Consider the following 13087-nt stretch of genomic DNA (forward strand, 5'->3'; position numbering starts at 1 on the left):
TGCCTCCTGCTGGTGGGGTTCTCCTGATCCCAGTGGCTCTGGGCCCTCAATAAAGTCTCACTTTCACTGAAATATATATATATATATATATATGCATTTATAATGTATATACATATATGTGTGTGTGTGCATTTGGCTCTGCCCTGCCTTCTTGGTATATTTGGACAAAATATATATACTTGATATATAGAGACTCCTTTTAGGAATCCCAACAGATCAAATAAACAAATCCTAGGGGTTAGGCCCTGCACTTCCTCACCCTTCCCATCTCTCGTTCTCTCCCCTCATCCTTTCCTGCAGCCCTCAGACCCACTGCTCACACACCACACTTAACTTTTGAACCATAAGGGAAAGCAAACAGCTTGAAAGGGCATTGCTCCCAATCCTAGTGACAAACAACAAAATCGGTTCCGGTTAGTTTAAAAAGATGTGGGCTTTACAGAAACGACCAACCCCTCACAGATCATTAGAAAGGCTGAAGAAAGGCTCAACTTGTATGAAAAGGGATCTAGACCAAACAAACAAAAACCCGCCACCACCTTTTCATCGTACCCCTCTGTATACACCCCCTAAACCACTCTGCAGAAGAGCTCTAAGTGATGACTCAGAAGCTCACTGCATCGGCCAGGATGTTAAGATCTGACTTCAGTAATCACTACAGCAGTGGACTAATGCCAGTTCTATAGCATAAGTTCTATTTTGCAATTGATGCTTTTGTTGCTTGAGTTAGGTTGATTGTTGACCCAGAACTACTGTATGTGACAGAGTAGAACTACCCCCTAGAGTTTTCTAGCCTGGAAGCTTCGCCAAAGCCGTTCACCACATCTTTCTCCAAAAGAACTGACGGGTGGGTCTGAATCACAAACCTTTTGATCGGCAATAGAGTAATTAACAATGTACAAAAATGTATAAGCCTTGTCTAAAACCTGAAACCATGAAGCTCACCTAACTAAATACACACAAACAGCAGAAGACAACTTAGATGCCTATTGTTATTGTTGTTTTTTTAGGAGTCATAAGGTGGGTTCCAACCCATAGCAGCTGTGGTAGTTACATAATCTGTTGTCAATTTGAGATTTAAGAGTGAAGGGGTAGAGTTTAGCCTGTCAATCAGGTCGCAGCTTGATGACCTCAGCGGGAGGCACTAAGGAGATAAATAGCTTGCTGGAGGCGGGATCCGTTCACTCTCTGTGAGACATTATGGAGGACAAGCCTGATGAAGCTACACTGCTGCAGCCAGAACCCAGAGAGCTGGAGGAGCCACATGGAGATCCACGCCAGTGCTGAGATGCTTCCATCACTGGATACACAAGACTTTCTACTCAATGGTCTGTGATCTTTCGGCATTCAGCATCATTGTATTTGTTGCGTAAGTCTGAAGAGGAATTTATAGCTTGGTATAAGACATATGGGTTAATATCGGATTTGTGAACTTGAACTGGGCTGGTATGTTTTCTTAATACACAATTACTCTTTTATATAAAACTCTCACTTACACATATATGAATGTCTCTGGATTTGTTTCTCTAGTCAACCCAGACTAACACAGCAACCCTATGCACACTAGAATGAAACCCAGCGCTGCCCCATCCTCACAACTGTTCCTATGCTTGAGCACATTGTTGCAGTCATTGTGTCAATCCCCCTCGTTGACAGCCTTCCTGTTTTATTACTGCCCTTCTACTTTACCAAAGATGATGTCCTTCTCCAGGGACTGGCTTCTCCTGACAACATGTCCAAAGTACCTTAGATGAAGTCTCACCATCCTTGCTTCTAAGGAGCACTCTGTCCGTACTTCTTCCAGGACATATCTGGTTGTCCTTTTAGCAGTCCATGCTATTTTCAATATTCTTCACCAGCACCGTAATTCAAATGCAACAATCCCTTGGTCTTTCTTAATTAGATGTGCAGGACATCCTGGTGGCATCGTGGTTACATATTCACCTGTGATCTGCAAGGTGAGCAGTTGAAACCACCAGTCACTGTGGGAGACAGAGGAGAAAGACACAGGAGAAGATGAACTGTCTACTCCCATCTGTTTGTCAGGGTTGACTAGAGAAACAAATCCATAGACACTCATGTGCATAAGAAAGAGCTTCATATAAAGAGTAATTGTACATTAAGAAAGCAACCCAGTTCAGTCCAGATTAACTCCATAAGTCCAATATTGACCCATATATTTGATATCAATCTGTAAATTCCTCTTCAGGCTCACGCAGCCATGCAATGATGCTGAATGCATGAAGATCACAGGCCAGTGGGTGGAAAGTCTTGTGGATCCAATGGTGGTGGAAGCATCTCAGTGCTGGCATGGGGCTCCCCATGGCTCCTTCAACTCCAAGGCTCTGATTCTGTCAATGTAACGCCATGTGGCTTGTCAATAGGAATGCCTTGCAGACAGCGAGTGTATCTGGCCTCCAGTGAGCTATTTCGCTCCCTGGAGCCTCCAAATGAGGTCATCAAGCTGCAACCTGATTGACAGGCTAAACTCCACTCCTTCAGTGTCAGAAACTCACAGGGGTAGTTCCAGGCCCCATAAGTGCCATGTCGTGTGTGATGCCTGACTTTGGCCAGAAGACTGTGCTTAGTGGCGATAAGTCCTAGCTAGATGTGCTCCCTGAGCTCTGCAGCATGAAGTGTCACTGTCAGCGCAAGCTGGAACCACCGTGCGATGCATGTCATCAGATTCCCACGGTCACCTCAACTCAATCCAGGTCCTCGAGAGATCGCAGCAAAGAGGGTTTGAAATCGTGGGCTCCAGCGGGGGAGGAATGGACTCATCCCAGTTTAGTGAATTCATCCTGACACTTGGAACTTCTTCTAGCACTTATTTAAAAAGAGAGAGAGAGAGAGTGCATTCGCACCTTGAATGGCATTTCTTTGAGTGTAGAGGTTCCCTGTCTGTCTTCAGATGGGCTGGCAGGATTCAAGAAAGCTCTGCAGCACACGTTGCAGCTGAAAGATGTCAACCTTGAAATTTTAACTGCAGTTTGTACTGAGGTCTTGCTCCTTTGTCTGCCTCACGGACATGAACATGACCTTGCTTCTAAACTGACCTCTTTTACACAACAGTCAGAATTATTCCTTGTTAGAGTTGCTCCAGTTTGAGTCTGTGGCTTTCCAACAATTTTTCAAATTTTATAATGTAGTAAATACAATAACTTCTGTTTAAAAACTAAAAAGACAAACAATCCAATTGAAAATGGGCAGGGAGTATGAACATATAATTAACCAAAGAAGACATTCAGATGGCCAATCAGCATGTAAAGTGATGCTCGGGACCATTAGCTTTCCTCTCACTGCCACCAGCTCTATTCTGACTCATAGTGACCCTGTAGGACGGGGTAGAATGGCCCCTATGGGTTCCCAGGACTAACTTTTTACAAGTATAGAAAGCGCATCCTTCTCCCAAGTTTTGAACTGTTAACAACATTGTGGTTAGAGGCCCAATCCAACACCAAAATTACAGTGAGATACCACCTCACTCAACATTAATAGCACAGTTCATAAAGAGGCCGAAAATAACAAATGCTGGAGAGGATGGGGAGAGACTAGAACCCTCCAATGCTGCTGGTGGGACTGTACAGTGGTGTAACCACTATGGAGAATGATACAGCACTTGCTTAAAAAGTTGAAAAAGTCAGTAATATAGGGTTCATCCATCTAGAGAAAGAAGAGCCATGGCACAAATAGGTATCTGTACACCTACGTTCATTACAGCACTATTCACAATAGCAAACAGATGGAAAGATCCAAATTACCCATCAATAGAAGAGTGGACAAGCAAATGGTAGGAAACCCACAAGGAAATACTAGGAAACATTAAAGAACAACGATACACCTGGGAACCACCTCATAGCATAGATGGATCTGAAGGACTTTCTAAAACCAAAGCAAGACAACCTCACTGCCATTGAGTGGATTCTGACTCCTACTGACCTACAAGACAGGGTAGAACTGCCTCTGTGGCGTTCTGAGACTCATTAGTAGTGTAGAAATCCTGTCTTTCTACCATGGAGCAGCTGGTGGTTTCAAACTGCTGATCTTGAGGTTTCCAGTGTGTGTTAGTCCAGGTAGAATAGAGAAGCAAATCCAGGAAGACTCATTTGTGTAAAAGAAAGAGTTTTATACACAAGAGTAATTGAATATTGAGAAAATGTCCCAGCCCAGTTCAGATCAAATCCATAAGTCTGATGTTAGCCCATATGTCTGATACCAATCTATAAATCCCTCTTCAACCTCACGAAACACATGCAACGGCACTGAATCCAGAATGATCATAGGCCAGTGGGTGGAAAGTCTTGTGGCTCCAAAAGCAGTGGAAGCATCTCAGTGATGGCTAGGGCCTCCACATGGGTCCTTCAGCTCCAGGGCTCTAGGACAGCTCCATGTGTCTTCTCCACAGGAAGGTCTTGCAGGGAGTGAGTGTGTGTCCCACCTCCAGCCAGCTCTTTAGCTCCTTAGTGCCTCCAAATGAGGTCATCGAGCTTTAACCTGATTGACAGGCTAAACTCCACCACTTCACTCTTAAGTCTCAAATTGATGACAGATTCTGTAACCACCACAACAAAGCGTAACCACTATGCCACTAGGGTTCCTCTGAAGGACATTATGAGGGGTGAAGTGAGTCAATCACAGATGGCCAAATATTGTATAATCCCACTTAAATAAAACAGCTGCAATAAGCAAAACTATAGACATTGAGGTCTAATATTGGTCCCAAGGTGAAGGGGGAGGAATGCAAGGAGTCATTGGTTGGGGATCACTTAAGGGGATTGGGAGATTTTGGAAAGTGGTCGGTGATGGTTTCATACCATGATGAAGGTAATCAATGCATAGAAATGTTGAAATGGCAAATATTTCATCATTTATATAATCCTATAAGATTTTTTAAAATATTGTGTAACCACAAATATGGATTATGCATACTCTAAACTCATTCAGAAAGGTTACAGGTCAAGGATTTCTCTCAGCTGGCAGAAAGAACACAGAATGAGAAGCAGTGAGTTCGGCGGTAGAAAGTGTTGTGTCGAGAAGCCCGGTGAGCTATGTACATTAACATGCTTAATTGAAAAGATGAGCCTGGAGCCAAGACAAGAGGTCAGAATTCTGGATAATAGCCGGGATGGCATCTGAATACAGAGGGTGAGATGTGATGAAGAACAAGGTGTGATTGTCGCAGACGGCACATTGCATGGCAAGCATGCCGACATTGGAGGACCAGTGAGCTCAGACAGAGAAGCTGACAGAAGAGTAAAAGTGTCAGCAAGGGAGATGCATAAAGAAGAGTCCAGAAACAGAGGCTGGGGGCTCCTGGAAGTCCAAGCAGAGAACCTTCCATGTAGTTAGGGGGCGTTCAGATCCAGCTGATTGCCTTCAAATGTGTTCCTCTTTCAATGACAGTTGGTCTCGTTTGCTCTGCTATGTCGAGCCTGAGCCACATTAAAGGCAACTAATAACAGAAACAACAAAAGGTAGATCCTGAAGCCTTTCCCATTTTCTGAATAATTCATCTTTGCCTAATTTGGAATGCCTTTTCCTCATTCAGGTGCCCTAATGGCACATTGATCAATTAAAACACTAAGTTGACAACAGAGAAGTTTGAACACACCAGAGAAAGAAAGGTAGGCTGCTTGTGTAAAAGATTTTCAGCCTAGGGGCAGTTCTACTCAGCCCCTAGTAGCTTGCTAGGAGTGAAAGCGGACTCGAGAGCAGAAGGTCTTGTTTGGCTGTTTTGCTTCTATTTCTTCCTCATTCCACCTCATGAACAGAGCTGCTTCCTGTGCAGTAAGAGACCCCTCTCTTTTAAATTCTTGAGCATCTCACCTTGAGATGGCCGAGCCTTTCCCCAAATCTCTCTGCACTAAACTCTATCTATTCTTTCTAACAGTTCGCTGCCTCCAAAATAATTTTCAAATCCCCCAGACCAAGAGTTGCTCCTACAGCCTCAATCCCAAGTCCTTGCCATCTCAGCAGTGTAGTGCAAGGAACCAGGCGTGGACTCTGGTCTCACAGTGCATGTATTAAAATCTCCACCCCACCGGCACGAGTGACTCTGGGCAAGTCTCTTAACCTATTAGAAGAGGACAGTGCCCCACCCATGGAATGTTCTTCCACGAGTTTGTGCACTTAGGCACTGAGTGAAGTACTGGAAACATAGGGCATGAAAGGCAAGGCCATCAAGCCAATTCCAACTCACAGTGCTCCTGCAGGACAGCGTGGAACTGCCCCTGCGAGTTTCCAAGACTGCAGCTCTTTAGAGGAGTAAAACCCTCTTCTTGCTCCTGCAGAGTGGCTGGTGGTTCCCAACTTCTGACTTTGTGGTTAGCAGCCCAACGTGTAATCCTTATGCCACCAGGGCTCCGTGAGTGTAGAAAGTAGTCAGTACTGTCTATTATTAATAAGGTAACATTGTCCTGTTATCAGACTGTCTTGCCAGGTCTATTATAGTCTCTGCCTTCATCTATGAACTGTAAACTCTGCAGGGGTATGTTGTTTAAAGGAAATCCCCACAGAGACCAAAATACAGTGAGCCCTCACTGCAAGTGTTAAATATCATAATATAATTATGAATATACAATGTAGTACATCACGCATGATTCTCACTGCTGTCAAGTCGATGCTGACCCACAGCAACAGTAGGGACACAGTATAACCATCCTGAGAGTTTCTGAGACCTTAACTCTTTGTGGGAGTAGAAAGCCCTGCCTTTCTCCCATGGAGCAGCTGGTGCTTTGTAACTGCTGATGTGATGCTTAGTTACCCATGGGTAACCATCACACCCCAAGAGGTCCAAAGGTGACCAGATTTTAACATTGGTAAAGCGGGACAAAAGCGGGACACCATTGGTAAAACTCATATCCTGGCGAAATAGCCACATGGCAACCGAAAACCATATACCCTAGCATGTCGTGTATTCTTTCCAAAACTCGGGACCTTTTTAAAACGCCATAGGATGCAGGAAAAATAGTTAAAAATCGGGACATCTGGTCACCTTATTTAAAACTCAAGTCACCCAGACCAAATATCACTCCCCGTTGCTTCACTCTAAAACTCAGAGTCTGCCAAAGAAATTGTAGACTAAATATTTCTATCGGAGTGTGTAGTGGGAGCCACAAATACAACATTTCCCGAATCAGCATTTTCTCAGACCCCACTACCACCGCCTGACTTTGATTTTTAATCTGAGTGGAAGCACAGGTGGGGCTTTCTGCTTCCATACAGATTGACTTCCTTGGGCACCCGCAGGGGCAGTTCCTCTCTGTCGTGCAGTGCGTAACTCGCTGACAAAGAGTTTTTTTGAGCTACAAGCTAATTCAGGCGTGATGGCTATTAGGTGGTTAAAAGAAAAACAATCACCATATCTGACACTGAGTTAACATTTCAATATCCATGTTGCACCTGGCTGAAGCAACTTCCCTTGTTTTGAGCTATGGCTGCGTCCCTGGAAACAGGCACAGCCAATCAGAATCCTGGTGAGCTTTTTTTAACTTATAGCTCAACATTTATATTAATCATTTACTAACGAAATTTTAATGATAATAATCTATCATGCCATCGATGTGTTTCGAAAACCCTCCCCGCGCTTTTGCTTCATTCTGGGACGTTGATTTTTTAACTAATTGTGACAAGTAGCAACGTGGGGATACATTTCTGCAGGATTAAAGAAGTCCTTTGGTCCCTGGGGTTTTCTGTGCTATTGGAAGTTTCCAGTTTCTCTCCCTTCCCTGCTCTTTCCCATCTAGCCGAGTGGAAGGGAGAGAATGATGAGCCGGTGGAAAGTGTTGATGGTGATAACTTGGGGGCGTGGCCCTAATTGGAGCATCTACTGGGCAGAAGGAAGAGGAGGTGGGAGAGAAAAGGTACAGCGTTGACTGAGGTGACTAGTGTTGGTTAAAATTCAGGGGTGACTGAATTAGCTCTGACAACTGGAGAGGTGTGATATAAACATGGTGAAAGATGAAAATTGGCTCTTGGACCCCTGGATCCAAAATCTTGGTGAACATGAGACTAGGATGTTTTTCCACAAAGGAACATGCCTTAAAATATAGTAAAGGTGTGCCAGGCACTAGGGGCTTGGTGAGCCATTTGGACACGGTGTCCACTGGTTCCGCAGGCTGGGGCATAACTTCCGTGGAACCGCAACGTCCAAGTGTCCACTGTGGCTTCCGCTGCCCACTGACCATTGGCAGCATGGGCAGCTACTTTTCAGTTTCTTCCCATTCTCACTTGATTTTAGTTCATAGACAACCTACTCCATACATCTTCCCCCCTTGGCCATTATTCAAAGAGAATAAATCAGCCTTCTGAAGAAAACTCGGCTAAGCATTACCACGCAGGTAAGGTGGACAAGGATTTCCATAGCTGCTTCTGACCACCTGTCACGGAGCCACTGACATCGATGGGAACCAGTCTTATGTCAATCGGTATTTCTAATAACCCTAAAAGGGAATTTTTGTTTTATCATCGGCTGAAACCTGTGGAAAGAGATGCTTAGAGGGGTTGTGTGACTGATAAAACAGGGCTTGAACTTCATTCGGCTGTGCGCTGTGACTCAACGCTCACATGTTACACCGCATTGCCCTCTCGTGGCGAAGCGCGGAGGTTCAGCTCTGTAACAGGATTAAACACCAACCCACCCGAGCCGTAGTGCTTCCAATCGCCTCCAACGCATGCCAAAACTGGACCATGAATCAGGAAGATGGCATTTGAATTAGGATGTTGGTGGAGAACAGTGAAAGGACTTCGGACTACCAGAAAAGCTAACAAATCTGTCTTAGAGGAAGTCCAGTCAGGATGCTCTTTAGAAGTGAGGATATGAAACGTGCTCTCATTTTTATTCATTTTTTTGGTTGTCAGGATTTACCCATCCCTGAAAAAGGACCTCATGCTAGGTAAAGTCAAATAGAGAGTCAGAAAAACCGAGGAAGACTCTGACTAATTGAATTGACATCGTGGCTGCGACAATGGGCTCAAATATGACCGCTGTGACTGCACGGAGCAGCTCGTGTTTCCTTGTGTTACAGTGTAACCGGTACACACAGGGTTGCTGTGAGCAGGAACCCACTCCACAGCACCTACCAACACCAGAAATTAGAATCCCCGGGTCGGGCAAAGAAGCCCTCCAATCTCCAAACACACTGCCCTCTAGCCAATGGACTGCTAACTGCAAGGTCAGCAGTTTGAAACGACTGACCATGCTGGGAGAAAAACCGGGCTTTCTGCTCCAGTAAAGAGTTACCGTCTCAGAAACTCCAGGGGGCAGTTCTACCCTGTCCTATCAAGTGACTATGAGAAAAAAGCCCCAGTGAGGTTAAACTGCTTGGCTGTTAACCGAAAGGTTATCGTTCATCTCAGTGGGAGAAAGAGTACCACCCTCCCCCCACTTCCATAAACATTTATCACTGTGGAAAACCTGTAGAGTAGTTCTACTCTGCCTGTTAGAGGCACACCGAGTAGGCATAAACCAGCTGGCCTGAGATTGGGCTTTGCTTGGGGTTTGGCTGGTGCTTGGCTCCTATCTGAATAGTCCAACCCACGCAGAGCCCTGGAAGAAGGGCGGCTTGTCGGTTCCTGAAAAGCCACAACCAAGGCAAGCCTGTGGAGCCCGATTCCCCATGGCAACGTGTGAGGTCTCCAGGGGTAGCCAGTGCTTGATGGTCACTGGTTCTCGTTCGATTTGAGTTGTTCGCTAGCAGAGGGATGGGGAGTAGATCGTGTCTTGCCTAAAGACATCCCTCTTTGGGATTATTTGGCCACCCTCTCTATTTTAATGATTTCCTACTTTCCATTTTTCTCCTCTCACTGGAGCAGAAATGCTTAGGCTCAAAACAAAGCAAAGCACAGGACTACTCCACTCAGTTGTTTCAATTCAATCAGTCCAAAACCTCAACACAAATGTCCACTTAGGAACATTTCTACAGCCTTAGAATTCCAAGACTGTGTGTGTATGTGTGTGTGTACACTTTCCCAATACACATTTGTTATTCCAGCACTGGAGGCTGTTGACAACCAAGATTCCCTCAAGCCACTCAACCAAAGCAGCCATTTCCCCAAGAAGTATGGACTGCTGCCGACTGAGTTTGTCTCCTAGAATTTCCCTTTGCTGAAGGAACCTGTTTTGCCTGAGGTTCTATCTCCCTCAGGAGGCCTACGGGCAGTGATTGGTCCATGGAAAGGCTTAAAGGGCAAGTTCCTTGCTTCCGTTGGAGAGAACCTACAGATGATCCAACACTAAGTCCCCAGGGACATTGGCTGAGGGGCCATCACCAATGCACCACAGGGCTTCTCCCTCAGCCCCGCTTCCCACTCTCCTTCACAGGTTCCTTCCCCTGAGCAGACCCCAGTAAACTCGCAGAGGCAAATTGCCAGGTCTGATTCTTGAGACACTACCTTAAGGCAATAGTTGAATCTTAACTTCAGTTATATTCATAAATACTGTCGCTCTAAGCACAGTGAAGGAGTGCAACATAAAATATCTGCCCAAAAGGGTGTCAGTAGAGAGATCAGGAATGTATCAGAAGGCAAGAACATACGATGAAGATGTCAGTCTGTGTGTCAGGCCCTCTCATGCTGGTGAAAGCTCCCATTTTATCTGTGCAGTCGTCACAATGCCACGTAAATTCCCTGTCCTTCATTTCCCCCCATCTCGAATTATAATGTTTAATCCAATGTATTATAGGGCTACTGCAGACCAAGTCTAAACCTATCTCAAACCCTCTTATTGAACACCCTTACCATTTTCCCTACAAGATGGTACTTTCAGGGTTTTGCCTATTTGCTGGTGGTTGTGTTCACCTTGTGCAGCCCTTTTTGTTTTTACCTGCAGTCATCGGAAAGGGGGATTGGAGTCACATCAATCAGTGCCAGCATCAAACTTGTGTCACCATTGGAAACCAAGGAAACCATTGGGAAAATAGTAACATTTCCTTTTCTCTATGGGAAAAATTCTATTTTAAGTTGATGCTGGAAACTTTCACGAGGAAAACCTCACTCTAATTAACCACATTAGCATGAAGTGGCTCAGTCTCAAAGAACCAAATTGAAATGACTTCATTTTTTCAGCACAATCACTCCCTCCTGAGATCCCCTCTTCTTAAATAACTTCCTGTTGACTTTCCTTCCTTCTGTCGTTTATTTCCTCTCCCAGAATAGAAGCATTCAAATAAAGATATGGGCTGTGAATGAGGAAGACGAATCACCCTTAAATGAGAACTTTAAGCCCATTGTTAAGTCTCAAGAAAGTAGCATTTATAGTCCTAAGGAAAGGATGGACTTGGGAAAAGTAGAACAAATAAGTAGTAAATGATAAAGAAACTTAAATGATAGATTTAAGAGAGAGAATGTGGAGATAACTTTTATTTCTTTATTTTAAACTTAGCCATTCTTCATCTCACAGATGATAGAAAAATTTTACTTCGTGTTCTGGGCTCAAAATCGCTGATTAGGCAGCCCAGATAAAAGTAGAGATAAATCATTGTGGTAGTTACATAATCTGGTGTCATCTTGAGACTATTAAGAGTGAAAGGGTGGAGTTTAGCCTATCAGTTAGGTTGCAGATTGATGACCTCATTTAGAGGCACTACAGAGATAAATAGCTCACTGGATGTCAGACCCATACTCTCTGCTTTGACTTCCTGCTGACAAGGCACATGGAGCTATGCTGATGGAACCAGAGCCCTGGAGCTGAAGGAGCCACCTGGAGACCCACACCAGCACTGTGATGCTTCCACTGCCACTGGATCCATAAGACTTTCCCCCACTGGCCTGTGATCTTCCTGCATCTGGCACATTTGGTGTTGTTGCACGTGTTGCATAAGTCTGAAGAGGAATTTATAGACTGGTATTGCACATATGGACTAATATCAGACTTAGGAACTTCATCTGGACTGGGCTGGGACATTTTCTTAATGTACAAAATTGCTCTTTTATATAAAGCTCTTTCTTATATACATAGGATTGTCTCCCTGGATTTGTTTCTCTAGTCAATCCAGACTAACACAATCATCCTCCCAACGATACCCTTAATTCAGCACAGGTATAAGAGTGGATTGACTCAAGATAGTAGTGATAGAGGTAGTACAAAGTGACTAAATGCCGCATATATGGTGAATTTAGCGTCAACGGGATCTACTGATAGATTGAAATGGAGTGTGAGAGAAAGAGAAGCATTAGGAATGACCACAGTGTGTGTGTGCGGGGCAGCTTGAAGTTCGGAATTGCTGTACTGAGATAACAGACTAGTGAAAATGGGCAGGTTTGGGGTGGCAGGATATCAAGAGTTTGGTTTTAGATGTGTGGTGGTGAGATGCCTAATAAACTTCTCCAAGTGGAGACATCAAGTAGTTAATTAGATAGTCATAGCTAGAATTCAAGATAAAAGATCAAGTTAAATATATATATTTGGAAATTGTCATTATATTTGGTAATGTTTAAAGTCATGAGACTGGATGAGATCACCAAGAATCTAAGCCAATACTTAATCCTGGCTGCACATTAGAATCACTCCTTCAAGTCTTGGCACACCAGGTTGAGGTCTGGTCCCTCTCTCCCTTTCCTGTGGAGACATAAACAATACCCTCCCTGTGGGTGGGTTAACTAACAGAAAGGTCCCTGGGGCTGGCTGGAATCCTAGCTATGTGGAACCTCTCCACAGAAGAATGCGTTACAGAGGGCAGCACTGAAGATACAGGTCAGGGAGAGGAGCGGGTCTGCTCAGAACACACAGGAGCAAATTAAGAGGAAAGGAGAGAGAGCGAGTGTGTGGGCCACATCCTGGCCCATCAAGCCCTGAGGATGATATTCCTGTTTGGAGCAGCCAATGTACAGAGAGGACCACAGGGTTGGGCCCACCAGGAGGCATGGCATCCCCTCCCTGACCCATAGAGCTATAGGGAACAGCACTGGAGACACAGTGAGGGAATCGTGCATGGTCTGATCTGCCAACATTGGGGCAAAACTGAAGGTAGCACAACAGAGCAGCAAGGGGAACAAGGCAATGAAGTCTCTGAGGAATCCTAAAATAGACTTCGGGGGCAGGGCTTGACACCTCATCAGATTTGATCAGAAAACATTCATAAAGGTCAAC

Source organism: Echinops telfairi, unplaced genomic scaffold (assembly GCF_000313985.2).
Source record: "Echinops telfairi isolate 266 unplaced genomic scaffold, ASM31398v2 ScPeMD7_7425;HRSCAF=8463, whole genome shotgun sequence".
Taxonomy (NCBI): Eukaryota; Metazoa; Chordata; class Mammalia; order Afrosoricida; family Tenrecidae; genus Echinops; species Echinops telfairi.